The sequence below is a fragment of the Antennarius striatus genome, chromosome 13 (assembly GCF_040054535.1).
Source record: "Antennarius striatus isolate MH-2024 chromosome 13, ASM4005453v1, whole genome shotgun sequence".
NCBI classification, from domain to species: Eukaryota; Metazoa; Chordata; class Actinopteri; order Lophiiformes; family Antennariidae; genus Antennarius; species Antennarius striatus.
Window position 1 is genome coordinate 9,560,112 of NC_090788.1, and position 15,677 is coordinate 9,575,788.

Here is a 15,677-nt window from a genome sequence, read left to right on the forward strand (position 1 = left end):
CACCCTCCTTTTTCTCCATGAAACGTATGCTGTAATACCCAGTCACTCTCACAGACACAGAGGGGGAGAGACAGGGACAGAACACCGGACTTGCTGACTGGAGGAGGATTTTTCTTATTATGAAAAGGAGCTTTAAAAGAGACATTGTAAGATAAAAATGTGATTGCCTTACTTTGTCTTCTCTCTTACTCTCTTCTAATACTGTATGCGCTTGTCCTCTACCACTTTCCCCCCTTCCCTCTCTACCTTTATCTCACCTTCTCTGCATATAGCAGGCCTTTAGAGCCTGTGATTTCAGCTGCGAGAGGAAATGAATGGACAATATTTATCTCTCTTTACCCACACTGCTGCTGCTCTTTCAGTGCTATGTGTAACAAGCAGAGTGGCGAGCACAGGCTCTACAGTTTCGCTGCCCTGGGGACTTGAAGCATGCAAGGCAGAAGAGGGAGAAAGAAAATACAGAAGCATAGACAGAGGTGTGATACGGCGAGACTAAAGCGCAGAGCAGGAGCAGAAAGAAAACGTGACACAGATGGGGCCAGGAGGCAGGCAGACAGGCAAAGAATGAGATAGGTAGTAGTGTCACATGGAGAAGAGGGGTGAGTATCAGTAGAGGCACCACAGCAACAGGCGTTACACATTTTTCCCATTATTCATTTTTGTGGCTGGTGTAGCACTCTGTGTCTGAGGCCATTTTCACAATTTTTAACCCTATCCATGAAATTGCGATGATAACGACAACCTCTGTTTGTTCTTGTTTCCAAGTTCTGCTATGAAGCTTTGATTTGAATGTAACAGAAAACGTAAGCTTGCGGCAGATGTCCACATTTATTGGAATTTGTGTGGCATTCATGCATGTCTTTCATTGGTTTTCTTTTTGACCGATTATCCAGAGTCTTAAATCAACTTACCTTGTTTTAATACTGCTTCCCTCATTCTCTTTCCCTCCTGTCTTTTCTTTGTCATCCTGTTTATTTGCTCTGCTATACTGGTGAGCAGGGATGTAGCGACACCGACCCATTGATCTCATTTTTTCCTCTTGAATGCCATTTCTCATTTCTCAACTGGTGCCTGATACAGCGCATGTTCTTGCATCCTCATTTTGGAAAGACATTTAAAGAATAGATTTTGTTTTTATTCTGTTTTCTCCGGGTACGATATGTCTTTACAAAGAGTCGTAATTCCTCCTTAGTCTCTACATTACCTGCAGTGTCATTACCCCCCCCCCCCCTTCTATATTTCTTGTTCACCTACTCCAACCCTTTAACCTCACACCTACCCTCCCTTTCATCTCTCTCTCTCTCTATATATCGCTCTCTCTGGCTGTACTTGGTATAGTCTTGCATGTCTGAGCAGCAGACGGCTAGACAGCAATCTGCTACAGCAGCCTCATGTGCTAGTGCGAATAATCCATTCAACAAAGCCTAAGCTAGCAGCACTAAAATCTCTTCCTCCACTTCTCTCTTTCTCTTTTGCTCTCTCTGTTTTCCTCCAGCTTTCTTTTTTTTCTTTCACAGATCTCTCCTTTTTCATTTTGTCTGTCCACATCCTCCCCTCCTCTGTTCCTCTGCTAGGCTGACCAGAGCAGACACACAGGGAGGACTGCGGCAGCCTCCGCCACCAGTCAGCACGGTGAGTTTTCGCTCTTGTTTCTTCTTCCTGGGATCGCATCTTATACCCCCCTCCCCCACCCCCTCGACTTCCCCATTCCTGCTCATCTTTCATGGGTTGCCAGGTCTCATTCTGTCTACCTGACGAATGAGTTTTCCCTCCATAAACTCAGAGCTGCATGATTGACAGGTGCAGTCTCGAAGCCTGATGTGTCTGGAGATGGGATATCTCACAGTGAAAATGAGAGGGGTAAGGAGCTTTGGCTTTTTCAGCTATTGGGATAAGGATTTTTGTTTGACTGAGACCCTAACATTAATTTTTTTTGTCTCTGCTGATACAGCTGTGCATGTGAATGGTACACTGTTTATGTATTTGTAGCCAAAAATCAAAGATTATCTTAACATGGTTCAGCAAAACGAGAGTGGTAGCAAGATTATCCAAAATCTTTATGATCATCACTGATAATAAAGTGCGGACTGCTTGGGTGTGTTTGGCCTCAGTGCTGGCTACAAAATAAGCACATCTAGTATGTGTGTTCAATATAATTCAATCAATGGTCATCTTCATAGTAGCCTCTGTATATGTGAGCTGTTTGTAGTTTAAGACATGGATTGGTATTTGAATAACATGAACAATAACCCGTTGAGCTTTATGATACTAACTGAAATGTGTGTTGAACGGATGACTGAACGCATGTGCAGCGTGTCGTACAGACCATGACTTGCTAAAACCACACTGAACTTAGTGGCTAAACTGTAAGCACAAAGCCAGGGAGGGAGGGAGCTGCCATTGTCTGCTCCAGTCTCAGCCATAGCACTCGTGCAGCAGATGATTGTCCGCATGTCGCATAGGCCAGCCAAAACACGATCTGTACCTCTCTCATTCCCTGAGACCCTAACTTGTGACGTTTTGCTGTGATGTGCACGGGTTGGGTTCTTGGGAGCTGCGAGGGGCGCTCACACATCCCTGTAACCTAAATAAAAAGAGAAAAAAGACAGAACACAGAAAGCGCAAGGCAAAAGGGACGGCTTCTTGTTTTTTGGCTACGTATGACGATGGAGAATGTTCATTTAATCCTCCCACTCAATGAAAATCAAGATAGCAGGAACATTGGGGCATTTTTCTGAATACGAGGATGTTTAGATCCAATGGCAGGCACTGCCCTTGGAGTGATGGGTCAGGCAGAAGGGTAATTAGATAGATGAATGTGGGATTTTTTAATTCATTTCATTTACTCATCTACCCCTTGAGATGAAATCTTAGAGAGAGACCTAAAACTATGAAGACATTACTGGAATGTGTCCAGACAAAGAGGGTTGACATGATGAAATGCTGTCCCATGTCTGTGAAGATTCTCAGTAACACAGGTCGAGGAAAAACAAGAAGAGCAAAAATAATCAACTGGACTTGCTTAAAGTTGGTTGAAGACGTTTCACCTCTCATCCAAGATGATTCTTCAGAAATGACGAGCCCTCATGGATGAGAGGTGAAATGTCTTCAACCAACCTTAAGCTGCCATGAGATTCAGTGTTGTGCGATATGTAATATGATACGAAGATTCAAACATTTACAGTGTCCTTATTTTCTGGGGCATCTGTGATGAATGAAAGAGGAATCTGTGACTAAGGTTACAATCACAGTGACTAATGTTACACATATTCATAGACCAACAACTGGAGGACCTGACGACAAACAGTAGTTGCACCATATGGACAATTTTATTTTTACTAATGATAGTCAGTAAACGTTTATTTCTATACAGCAAAACGTCTTGCAGCAAACATAATATCACTTTGGCTGCAAAAGGCTCATCACATTTGAATACAGCGGAATGGCTCTCAGTGCTTCAGTGTACTATATATTATATAACATTCAACAGTCACAAATTCATGATGATTCCTGTTTCTACTGTCGCCAGCTGTCTGTGCTCCAGACTCTTCCTGCCTAATCTTGAGAGCAGCACAAAGTACTGTTTAGAGCGTGTCACAGAAAGCTCAGTACACTTGTGTTTGACCTCATGAAAATGATCCTCATTTTTTTCATACCTCATGTACTTTGTTATGAAAACCTCAATGCATAGTCAATTGACAGTTGACATTTGGGTTTGTGTGCAACAGGGTACCCCCGAACCTCACTCCCACCCCCGCCCCCTCAATTGGTGCTGAATCATTAAAGAAAGAAAGTCCACTTTATTAATACCCTACGGGGAAATTGTCTTTTCACTTCACACTTTATACAGTTACATGGATATACAGTTTGTGTTGAACCATGGCCCCTGAAACACAACACGGGCCTGTAGGCATGCAATTAGTAAATATCAACAGTACAGTATATACAGTGCCTTGCGAAATTATTGGCCCCCCCAAAAACTTTTTGACATTTTGCCACATTTCAGGCTTCAAACTTAAAGATAACAAACTGAAAATATTTCTCAAGAATCAACAACATGTGAGACACAATCGTGAAGTGGAAAGAAATTTATTCAACATTTTATATTGTGTTTACAAATAAAAAACTGAAAAGTAGGATGTGCAAATGTGAGACCAAATGGCACACAGATCACCCTGTTTGTCATTGTTGTTATTTAGGTCAACATTAGATCATTCAGAAGTCGTCAGGGAACTTCTGGAGTCGGTTAGCTGAGCGGAGAGAACAGGGGGCCAATACTTCTGTACATCCAACTTTTCAGTTTTTTATTTGTAAACACAATATAAAACGTTGAATATATTTGGTCCCACTTCACGATTGAGTCTCACATGTTGTTGATTCATGAAAAGTATTTTCAGTTTGTTATCTTTCAGTTTGAAGCCTGAAATGTGGCAAAATGTCAAGAGGTTCTTGTGGGGGGCCAATACTTTTGCAAGGCACTGTAGGGGGAGGCAGAGTGAAGGGTCGCATGACGGATCACGCCTCAAACGAGCAGCTTGTAGGGGGGAAGGCGCCTTGCTCAAGGGCGTCTCAGCAGTGGCTGGGAGGTGAGCTGACACCTCCCACCATCAGCTCACACTCCGGAAAATGTCTCGGTGTGAGCGGGAATTGAACCACTGATGGCGGGGTGATGTCTGGTCTTCAAGACGTCTGCTCTACCGCTGAGCCACTGCCGTCCCAAAGAATAGATTTTGTTTTTATTCAATTTTCTCCAGGTAGGATATGTGTTCACATACAGTAGAGTCGTAATTCCTCCATAGTCTCCACATTAAACATAAACAACATATGAATGCAAGATTGTAGTGAGAGATAATGTGCACTTTGTTTGAATTGATCTTATTGGAGACACAAATAAGTTAAACTATTATTTTTGATGTTGTGCTGTAGGTGGACCCCACAGCTCTAAGGCCCCATCCAGATGATGCCGGAACTTTTTGAAAACGCAACTATTTTGTTGCGTTTACACCTTCCATGCACACGACAACGCAGATATCCAGGACGAAAACGCAACTTGTTGAAAATGCTGGCCAAGGTGAAATTTTAAAAAAACGCTATCTCTGCGTTGTCATGTGGACGGTGTATCCTCAACTTTTTCTCTCCGGGGGGCGTGCCCCTGCATGTTGATCAAAGCAGTGATGCGGATACTTGTGGACGGAGATCTTTTTGAAAATGCTGTCGTGTGGACGCAAATCTTTTTCTATGCGGGGTGAAAAAAGTTGCATTTTCAAAAAGTTCCGGCACCGTGTGGACGGGGCCTCAAACTACTGCTCAGTGTGTCGAAATGTGTCTGGAGGCAGAAGTCTGTTTCTATAATTGGTCGGTGATCTACAGTATGATCACAGTTACAAGCTTCATTTTTGAGCTCTGTCTTCTCTTTATCTAGGCCTACGGTTTATGTATCGCTTCGCATCCTCTTCTGCTTCTCTTCTTTGGTCTGAAATCACTCTGCGTTTCATGGTGCATCAGCAACATTTCCACAGCGACACTCTTTCATGTTTTGTCCTCATTCTTTCATTAGTTTGGATGAGATGTGATGCACTGATTATGTGGTTGAAGGACGTCTAGCTTTGAGGTGTGATTCTATTTTCAGCTGTGATTCCGAGGCATATTTAGCAATGTCAGATGAAACATTTGAAAAAACAGCTGCCATTTTTGGTATAATCTCACCATGCTTAGGAAACTAAGGAATTCAACAAATAAGCTTTTTTTTTGACAATGAGTTGAAGGGCTTCTAACAACTTTTGTAAGCTTGCAACTGATTGGCATTGTCACGGATTTCATATCTTCCTGTGATTTCTGCTTTCCAAGCTGGCCTTAGTTTAATGCACGGATGCAGATACATGACATTACTCCAACAGCATGCCATCTGGATTACCTACATTTCTTTTAACCTAAAGATTATGTTGTAATTTAAATTAGATTGAGACAGATTTGAACAATAAACCAGTTCTCTTTTCATGAAACATTGCCAGGGAATTCGGAGAATGTCTGTCTTTCATTATTATAGTGAACAATATTCAAGGGCTCCAAGTCCATGGCTCCATAGACATATCGAGATGTTTTAGCTGTAGGGGTTTAATGCTCATGTTATTGTGATGTCATATTTATCTTTGATTTACTTCATAGAATAAAATGTTTTTGAATCACACAATGATCTAATTCATTTCTACATATGAGCTGTTTTTAGAGTGCAGGCATTTGGTGTTTAAAACTGGAACTGTCTATTTTGTGCCGTCTGAGTTCTGCGGGGTTTCCCACTCGCAGCAGCAGATCTGCAGCAGCAGTCATGGTGTCAGCGTTTGCCTTGGTCAGCAAAATCATCCACAGAAAGACAGACAGAGAAGAAATACAGTGAGGTCACAGATAAGTTTTTGGTACTGAAATGTCTTCCTGATCCAAAAATGTTAATGATGGTGAGAGAAACGAAAGGAGCTAACTTCAACGTGCGTTCAAACTGTACTGTGTGTATGTGTGTGTGCGCGTGTGTGTGTGTGTGTGTGCATGTGTGCGTGTGTGCGTGCGTGCGTGCATGCCACATTGTCACATTGACAAGACCTCCTACCACAGCTTTGCCCCCCCGTCGCTGCTCAATTTTTTTTTTCGAAACTGTAAAATGGCCGACTATTGAGAGGAGAACAGACATTTCAGCCTTGAGAAAAGGAAAGAAATAACATATCAAAATTCAAAGCTAAATGAAGAAGTTTGTGAGTAATAAAATGGAAAATGGACTTGACCGAATTCTATTATTGTTACTTACATGTAATTTAGAGACATTCAGCTCCTAGCTGTGCCATTTACGTAGAGTTGTTAATTGCTGTCTGACATTTGAGGACTGTCAAGAGGAAATGTGGAGATTGATTAGCTGCATCATGAGTTAGCCAGGCCTGTTTCAGTGTTTATGATTTAACTAAAAACTGGTTTAGTAAGGTTTTATGCTGAGAAGGGGCAGCAGCTCACCACTGATTTTCTACTGCATGCATCGGAAGCAAACCTCAACATGAAAGATGCAGCTTCTATTTCCTCTGGTTTATATGTAAAAGCTTGAGTAAACATGTGAACGTGCAGCGGACGAGTCGGTAAGTGACTGTCAGCCTTTTGACTTCTTTCATCTGTAATTTCCAGTTCTTCCCAGAAGCTGTTATCCTGCTCATGTGCTCAGAGTCCTGGGATGCCCTCTGAACGCTGGATCACAGACCGGACTCTTTGGATTTTTTCTGTTTGTTGCTTGTCACAATTACTGCTGTTGCTCCAGCGGCAGGAGCAGGTGTGTCAACCTCCTGCACCGCCCTCCCTTCCTGTTCCCTTATCACTGCAGTATGGCGGCTCTGTCTGGGAGACAGCCAGTCCATTGTTCTCATGCGCCCTACACCTATCAGTGCACCGCTCTGCCCACCCCACCCTGCGGACAGGACCAGCTCCAAATCTCTGTGATACTTGGCACCTACATGCCCTGAGCAGGTTACGCTTATGGCTTTTTGTCTCTTTTTTCCCTGGACAAAGCTTACTTACAGTGTCTGCCGCAGACCGCCGCCATCTTATTACTGCTTGTACTTGTTTGCTTGCCTCTGCTGCACTCAGACCAAATTCTCAAACCCAGCCTCAAGTGTTTGCCAGCATTTCTCTCTACAGTCAGAGGTGGTTTGGTTCATGCAAATCCCAACTCTGCTTCATTGTAAGAATTCCCTATTCCTGGCTCATGGATGCATTTTGTCGTTGCACCTGGAACTTTTTGGTGCGCATTATGCTATCAGGATTTGCAGAAGAGGATGCAGTCACTGGCATTTCTCCCTCAAGACAAATTAATCTCATTAGATCAAAAAATAAGTTACTTCATGATAATGTATGGTACAATACATTTTATTTAAATCCTGGTTTGTATAAGTACACTTTTATTTGTAACTATCAAAACTTAACCTAATCTCAAATTGAATTCAAAGTTAGCTATATATACAGTATACTGTTAAATATTACAGTAGAGTGTGTGTGTGCGTGTGTGTGCGTGTGTGTGTGTGTGTGTGTGTGTGTGAGTGCGTGCGTGTGTGTGTGTGTGTGTTTGTGTGTGTTCACGTTTACTAGTAAATGACTGAACAGTAGTGAGGAAGTCCTTGCTCTAGTTCTTTTGGGATGGATCTGTGCCGTTTAACCATACTGTATGTGCACATTACATCATAAACTTCACTCTCATTTGCTCCAAACATGCAACTCTCACAGAGGAAGCTTGAGCATAATTAGATTGTGTAGATAAACTTTCATATATTATTCATAAATCTCTGCAGTCTTGCTGTGCTTAAAGGCTCTACAACCTTTCCCCAGTAGAAGCAGATACAGGTGAAATACACACATTTACTCAAGCAAAGTGTATAAATTTGGAAAGTGTATTTCAGGTTAGTAAATTGTGCTTTGGAAAAAATTAGATGAGTGTAGGTGGAGGTTGGAGAGATACTTTTGAGTTCAGGAGTTCTTAGATGAGGCAGAATGTACAAAGTATCTTCATGCAGCCACAGTGGGGAAAAAACTACTCCTCACAATAACATCCATACTTCTGAGGTTATAGAGCCAGTGATACCTCTCTCGTCCTCTCTCTCTCTTCCTCTCACTCTCCTGCTCTTTCTCTCTCTCTCTCTCTCTTTCTCTCTCTCTCTCTTTCTCTCTCTCATATGTACTGTATATACACACACACACACACACACACACACACACACACACACACACACACACACACACACACACACATATATATATTTATGTATATATGTATATGTATATATGTATGTATATATACAGTGTGTATATATACACAGTATAAATGTATATATAGTACAGTATGCATGTACAATACATGTTCATATATAGACAGTATTTGTTATGTATATACTGTATATGTATGTGTGTACAGTATATATACTGTATAATATCAAAATCATAATGTATCCAAAAATGATGGAAGTTGAGATTCATTCTAAAACTGAGGTAATTCCTGACATCGGTTTTAACGACATGTCCCAATTTAGCTTATTTCAGGATGAAAGAAAAATGAATCATGATGGACAATTTATTAATCAAAAGAGATTCTTTTACATCAGATCCTTTTTTAATTGCCACAGATCTACACACACACACACACACACACACACACACACACACACACACACACACACACACACACACACACATACAGACACACACATACAGACACACACACACACACACACACACACACACACACACACACACACACACACACACACACACACACACACACACACACACACACATTTCAATTACTCATTACACCATTAACTCACCTGAAGTCAAGTGTTTGCAATACACAAATCACCTAATCCCACATTTTCATCCTTATCAGCTTGATGTCAACAAATCTCATTGTTTTTCTGTCCTTTGCTTTTTTGTGAAGTGAAATAATCATAAACAGTTTTATTTGATTATTGGATAAAACAAAGAGCACGTCCGATGTTTACGGTAGGAGGTAGGTATGTATAAATGTGATGCTGTCACTTTAATACTTTTTTTTAAAAATTGTGAAATACAGTATTTCTACTCAACCAGAGAATAGGACAGGAATTATTCAGTTTATTTTTTCTTTCCAGACATTATTACAGCAGACTTTACTTTCATCAGTTTTGGAACATCAACAACAACATATGAAAAGATTGGGGTTTTTTTTAAAAAAGGGTTGACAAGTAGGAGCCATTGGCTTGTAAAATTTGCAGAATTTTCATAACATTTCGTACGGCATGAATAAAAAAAATTAAAAATCCTGCTGATAATAGCGAACATATATCATCTTTTCAAAATATTCAATAAATACTAAGTTTGACATATTATCCTCCTTATTAGTAACTAATATTTGATAGTCACTAATAACGTAAACATCCGTAAGTTTAACATTAGCTCTCAGTGTAGCAACTGACTTAACTATGTGGTGTGTTTGATGTGGTCAGGTGCTGCAGCTTGGAGTGATCCCTGGCTGCACAATTAAGAAAGGATTACAGAGCTCCTGCTAATAAAACATCTTAATGTCAATGCATCAAAAATAGATGAGAAGTTTTTAGTTGATTCTCAAACTCAACTAAAGCCTTGGCTAATTTTACTCATCAGGTCATATTATTCCAAGTACTTGTTTTAAGACCTTTAATACCTGCAACACTCATGACTTTCCATCAGCTTCTACTGTATTTTTTTATTGATTGCCATTCTAGAAATGTTAGAAATGCTAGAAAAAGATTGTAAATAGGATAAATATACTGAGCATGACCATCAACACGATGTTGAGATTTTGACTCATTTCTGCAGTGTTTGAAAGTGAGCTGTTGCACTAAAGACTGCTGCACAGCACTGTTTGATTTCATATTGAACTGGCTACACATTCATGATGGTAATTTCTCTATTATTCTGAATGGATATTATTAAGTTAATGTCATTAGTGCAGTGTTTTTACTGCTATTATCCAAGTGACAGAATCTCCAATATATCTGGTGCTCATGCAATTATTTATGTTAATTTTATTTTTTCTTCTGTCCACATTGTGTAGCCCAGTAATCAACCATTCAACTAATCATCTACAATCATACACTGAACGGGTATCACTGATTTGTTCCAGCAGTGTGAGTAAATCAAGCTATTAATTATTGAATCAATTAGCATCTGTTCTTATTTTTTCTATAATCGTTGAAGAGCTGCTGTTGTTTTAATGAGTGGAGTACGTTCACATGCAGAGGGGACACAGATTGCATGACATGATCCAGTTTGCGCATGGAATGTAGAAAGATTTCAGGCAGCCGGTAATGAAGGCCAGATGTTACACGTACATATAGGAAGTTGGTTGTCTCCAATATGATATGACGGTGATGCTGCCAGGCACCAGAATTAATTTGTGGACTATAATAAAATTTAAAGAAGGCCATCTCACGTCTGATTTCATATGGGCTCTATTTGATAAAAGAGTAGAGAAGTCTTTAAAGACACTAAAAATAGAAAAGCAATATTTGCATAAGAGAAGTTTTTTCCTGTATTCTCTGTAGTTTGCCAGTAACTGTTGTTTCTCTCAAAATGTTGCTTGTTATCTCATCATAAAGTGAGAGGAGGGACATAGGATATATGATATAGGATGTAAGAAATAAGAATGGGTTCCTTCCTTCCATCACATTTAATTTCCAGGGCAATTCTCAGAACACGTTTAATACATTTTCATGAACCATTATACATGCAAAAAATAAGCTATGAAGTTGTGCCGTTGCTATTTAGGGACTTTTGTCATTTCTGTTTTCTGTTTCCATGGTTACAAGCTGATTTTAGGATTTTTCTCTACAGCAGAGCTCAATACTATTCAGTATTTTTCCAAATAAATTTCAACATACAACAACCAAACACTGCTCTTGGATATTACAGAGCTTCCATGTTTTGTATGTATCTTTGTTTGTTTTTAAAATTATCTCAGTGGCTACAAATTGAACTTAACCTCATTTTGATGACTGGTTTCTTTTCAGGCAAATGCTCAAGTGCTATTTTGTGTTTTTCAGATATCTTCTAAACAAAACAGGATTATACATATTGTAATTTAGGAATTTTCTTTTATTTATATTTTTTCATTTCCAAGTTGAACTTGCAGAAGGTCCTTGTCAGTAGGATTTATCTTCCTACACAGTTTCAGTACTCTTAAGTTGGTATTTTTCTTTACTAAACTTTATTTAAACATCTCCCATGTATTGCAGAGATGTCTTTTGATACCTTAGAGATTTCAGTCATTTATTTATTGTTTTTGAAAACAAAACTGTTTCTCACATGTACAAGTGACAAGAATTTCATTTTAAAACATGAATAACTTTTTTGTCTTTGATAAAATACACACTTGGCAAGGATCCTGAGTGTTTTACAATTTTTGAAAATTAACCTACAAGTGAGAGCAGTTTACAAATAAATCTAAAGGGTCAGTGACAAACTGAATTTAAAAAAAATTACTGTAGTTTTCATGAATGCTCATGCTCATGAATTAAATGCTTGATATGTTACAAAAGAGCAAAGTCAGAATGAGGCAAATATTCCTGGAAACATTTTGATCCATCAAGGTTTAACGTAAAAGCAACCGAAGGAAAATCAATCATTTGGTGAATTCTGTTAAATTGATATCCTCCTACTGTAAACCCTTTTTCATTCCTTCTCCCTCCCTTTTCTCCTCTTACAGCCCCCCCCCACACACACACTCACACATACATACACACACACACACACACACACATACACATACACACACGCACGCACGCACGCACGCACGCACGCACACACACACACACACACACACACACAACGTCTTTTGTTTGGATTCAGATGGCATTGAAGGCAGATCCTGTGGTCCTACTGAGGAGAATGTTAATACCCCTGCTCTGGTGTCTCTGGGGATGCAAAGAATGGACTAATGCACTGTCACACTAACCGCTCACTCTCCAAGTAAGGAACAGGAGCAACACTGCAGGCCCTAGAAGCTACTGAATGGCGCTCACAACTTATTACGAGTTGCTCCTAATCCCATCTTTAAACAGCGTGCTAACTTTCCTGCATGCATCTGTCTGGTGCTTTTTGTTATATATATATATATATATATATATATATATATATATATATATATATATATATATATATATATATATATATATATATATATATATATATATATCAGTTCTATGGAGTATTGAATGTAATTTTACAATGTTTCCTTTTGATTATTTTAGTTTTTTTAAATGTATTTACATTTTTTGTGTATCTTCAAATTTTACTCTGCCTAATCATAAAACCATATAGATATGTGATGTTGTAGACCCATTGCAGACTATGTGCCAAACAATATCATTGAAAACATTAAACATAAATGAAAATAAATATTTGGTTGCCATTTGGTGAAACTATTTCTCTACCGTGCACACCTTTTGTGTTTGCAAAGTTTTGATCTCAAACAGTGATGCCGTGCTGTAATTCAACAGCAGACTCACTAAAAACTAAAACTCATCAGAAAGACAACGGCCATTCAACTCTTGTGCAATAAAAACACAGAAAATGGATGTCATGGTAGGCTCACACTACAGGAGTTTTATAACCCAACTGATATTGAAATTGGGTTGCATAACCCTAAGAAAAAGAGGTTTTAGTGTGCCTAACATTCACACACCATAGGGAGCCCGGTCGGTGGAGGGTACATCCCACACACCAAGGCTACGGTCCTCTAGCAGCTGGAGAAGGACTGATATTCCTGTTTAACTGTATTTCCTGTCTTACCTTGGGCTGCCTATGTCACACAGTAAAGAAAAAAATCCATTATTGAGATATTTTTGATGATTTCTAAAAATCTATTATTATTGATCATATACAGTGGTACCCCTATTTACGAAATTAATTGGTTCTGGAAGAAATTTCGTAAGTACAAAATTTTGTAAGTAGAGACGCATTTTCCATGCAAATGCCCTAATCCGTTCCAAGCCCCTCAAAATTCATACACAAATGTTTTATAAAGCATAAAAATGTATCAAAACTTGTAACAAATACATGTTACGATTAGATTATTACACAATAAATGAGGGTTGTGCATAACTAAAAAAACAAAGAATAAAGAATAAAAATGATGGTCATTTACTTTTTAACTGCTGTCCTCATTGTTTTTTGCCCTATTTGGTTCATGCGCTCTTGCCTCACCATGCCGAATGACAAAGTGAATTCCGGTCCTCCTTTTGAACTTCCTCAACCACCCACATGATGCCTTAAACTTAAACTTAAACTTAAATAACGTGGTGATTGTAGATGCATTACGGCCATATTCTTTAGCTAGACCAACCAAACACATCCCTTTTTGATGCTTTTCTATTATATCTTGCTTTGTTTGTATGGACAACAAACTCTTTTCTTTGTCTTTTCTTTACCTCTTTTGTCCATAACTTTCTTAGGCTCCATAGCGAATACTCAAAAAGTTAATATATTTACATAAAACTATCAGAACACGTCATGGATCAAGGGCCGAATGACGAGGATGCTGCATAGACACCTATGCAGCGTACTTAGCCAATGAGGAACCGCCTCATTGGCTAAGATGAGGTCCCTCTTAGCCAATGGGATGCCAGGATGCTAGGTAATAGCCAATGGCAGAGCATTTATAAGAATGTTGCGTTCAGGGACCTTTGTGAGCTGCGAGTAGCAGCCCATACTGTATTTTTACCTTTCGTAACTCGAAAGTTCTTTCGTAACTAGAGGCAATATTTTCCTGTTGAGGCGTTTCGTAAGTAGAAAATTTTGTAAGTAGAAACATTCGTAAGTAGAGGTACCACTGTATGTGCATATACCTACAGCTCACAGCAGTGGGTAGCACTGTTGTCTCGCAGCAAATTCTAGGTCGAGTCCTTTCTGTGCAGTTCGTGTGTTCTTCCTGTGTCTGCATAGGTTTTCTTCAGGTTCTCCAGTTTCTTCCCACCTCCAAAGACATGTGCTTCAGGTGGATTGGTCAATTCCATATTATCCATAGGTGTGGGTGTGAGCCGGCAACATGCCTCATGCCCGGAACTCTGCTGGGATGGTGACCCATGAAAGTCTAATAAGCGGTTTGGAAAACGAATAAATGAATGAATCTGTCTATCTGTCTGTCTGTCTGTCTGTCCGTTTGTCTACATTCATGATGATGTTGGACACAGCTGAGCTCAGCAGCTGAGGAGATCGGCAAAGTGGTTCTTTGTCACCTCTACACCACATTTGTCAGGATTGAGGTGGTTTTTATCAAAATATTGAGAAAGCTCTCAACTGGCTACCTAGATCCACTGACAGCTGCCAGTCCTATGCAGAGTTGAGAACCTTTGGTGTTGCTCTTGATGTTGTTTCTGGCTTTGATGAAATTATTCTTCATGGGTCTTGACTTCTGATAGCTGGTGATGGCAGTGCTGGAGTGTGCCTTTTCAATGACTGCTCTCACCTTGTTTTGAATTAGATGCCTCTGCTACTTTCACCAAGCCTTGTCATTGTCATGCCTCTGCCTGCTCCAGTGCAGCCTCTGCTCTCCACACTCCTGCTTTGGTCAATTTGGTTCTGTTGATTCATGGAGTTGCAGCATCTCCTCCTCAATGGATTTCAATGGAAGTGTCAGTTTCAGGTGTTTCCATATAGGGCAATATTTCTCCAGTTCTTCAGGGGTTCTAACCATGTCATCAGGTAGTGGCTGATTCTTGTCTTCAAATCTGGGATTGTGGTAATCGGAAACTCAGAAAAGAGCAGTGGCCAAAGTATCCACGGCAGTTTCCTGTATTTGTACACTCATGCTTTGAATTTTCCTGGAAGGCCAGACTTATCAACATCCTTTAGCCAACCCTCAACTTATTACAGGTGTTCTTCATGGAGGCTGTGCCCCTGAGGCCACTGTCAAAGCATTTCCCCAAGCTCTTTATCAGCTTTCTATAAATACAGGGATTGATGTTCCTGTGATGGAAAAAGCAGAACATGACTGTCACTCTTTCCTTCTTCAAGACTAAGGGTCTTAATTTTGTTAGCTTAAATGACATCCTGTCCCATCCCATTAGCCTCTCTGACTCCTTCAAGACCCATCTGCCTTCAGGCACTAGTGCTTCAAGGACCAGCTTGGGGCATTGAGTTGT

General features: G+C 39.9%; 1 protein-coding gene across 2 annotated transcripts in view; it reads left to right on the forward strand.

The window, feature by feature from the left end:
* Positions 1 to 15,677, forward strand: part of LOC137605671 (uncharacterized) — a 99,218-nt gene that overhangs the window by 61,762 nt on the left and 21,779 nt on the right. The window contains exons 1-2 of one of the 2 annotated variants that reach the window (XM_068330344.1): positions 56 to 146; positions 1,575 to 1,632. The exons of the other annotated variant lie outside the window; for it this stretch is intronic. The gene's annotated coding sequence lies outside the window, so the exon portion shown is untranslated. Of the gene's footprint in view, positions 1 to 55; positions 147 to 1,574; positions 1,633 to 15,677 lie in introns of those variants that run through there. 2 annotated transcript variants of the gene reach the window in all.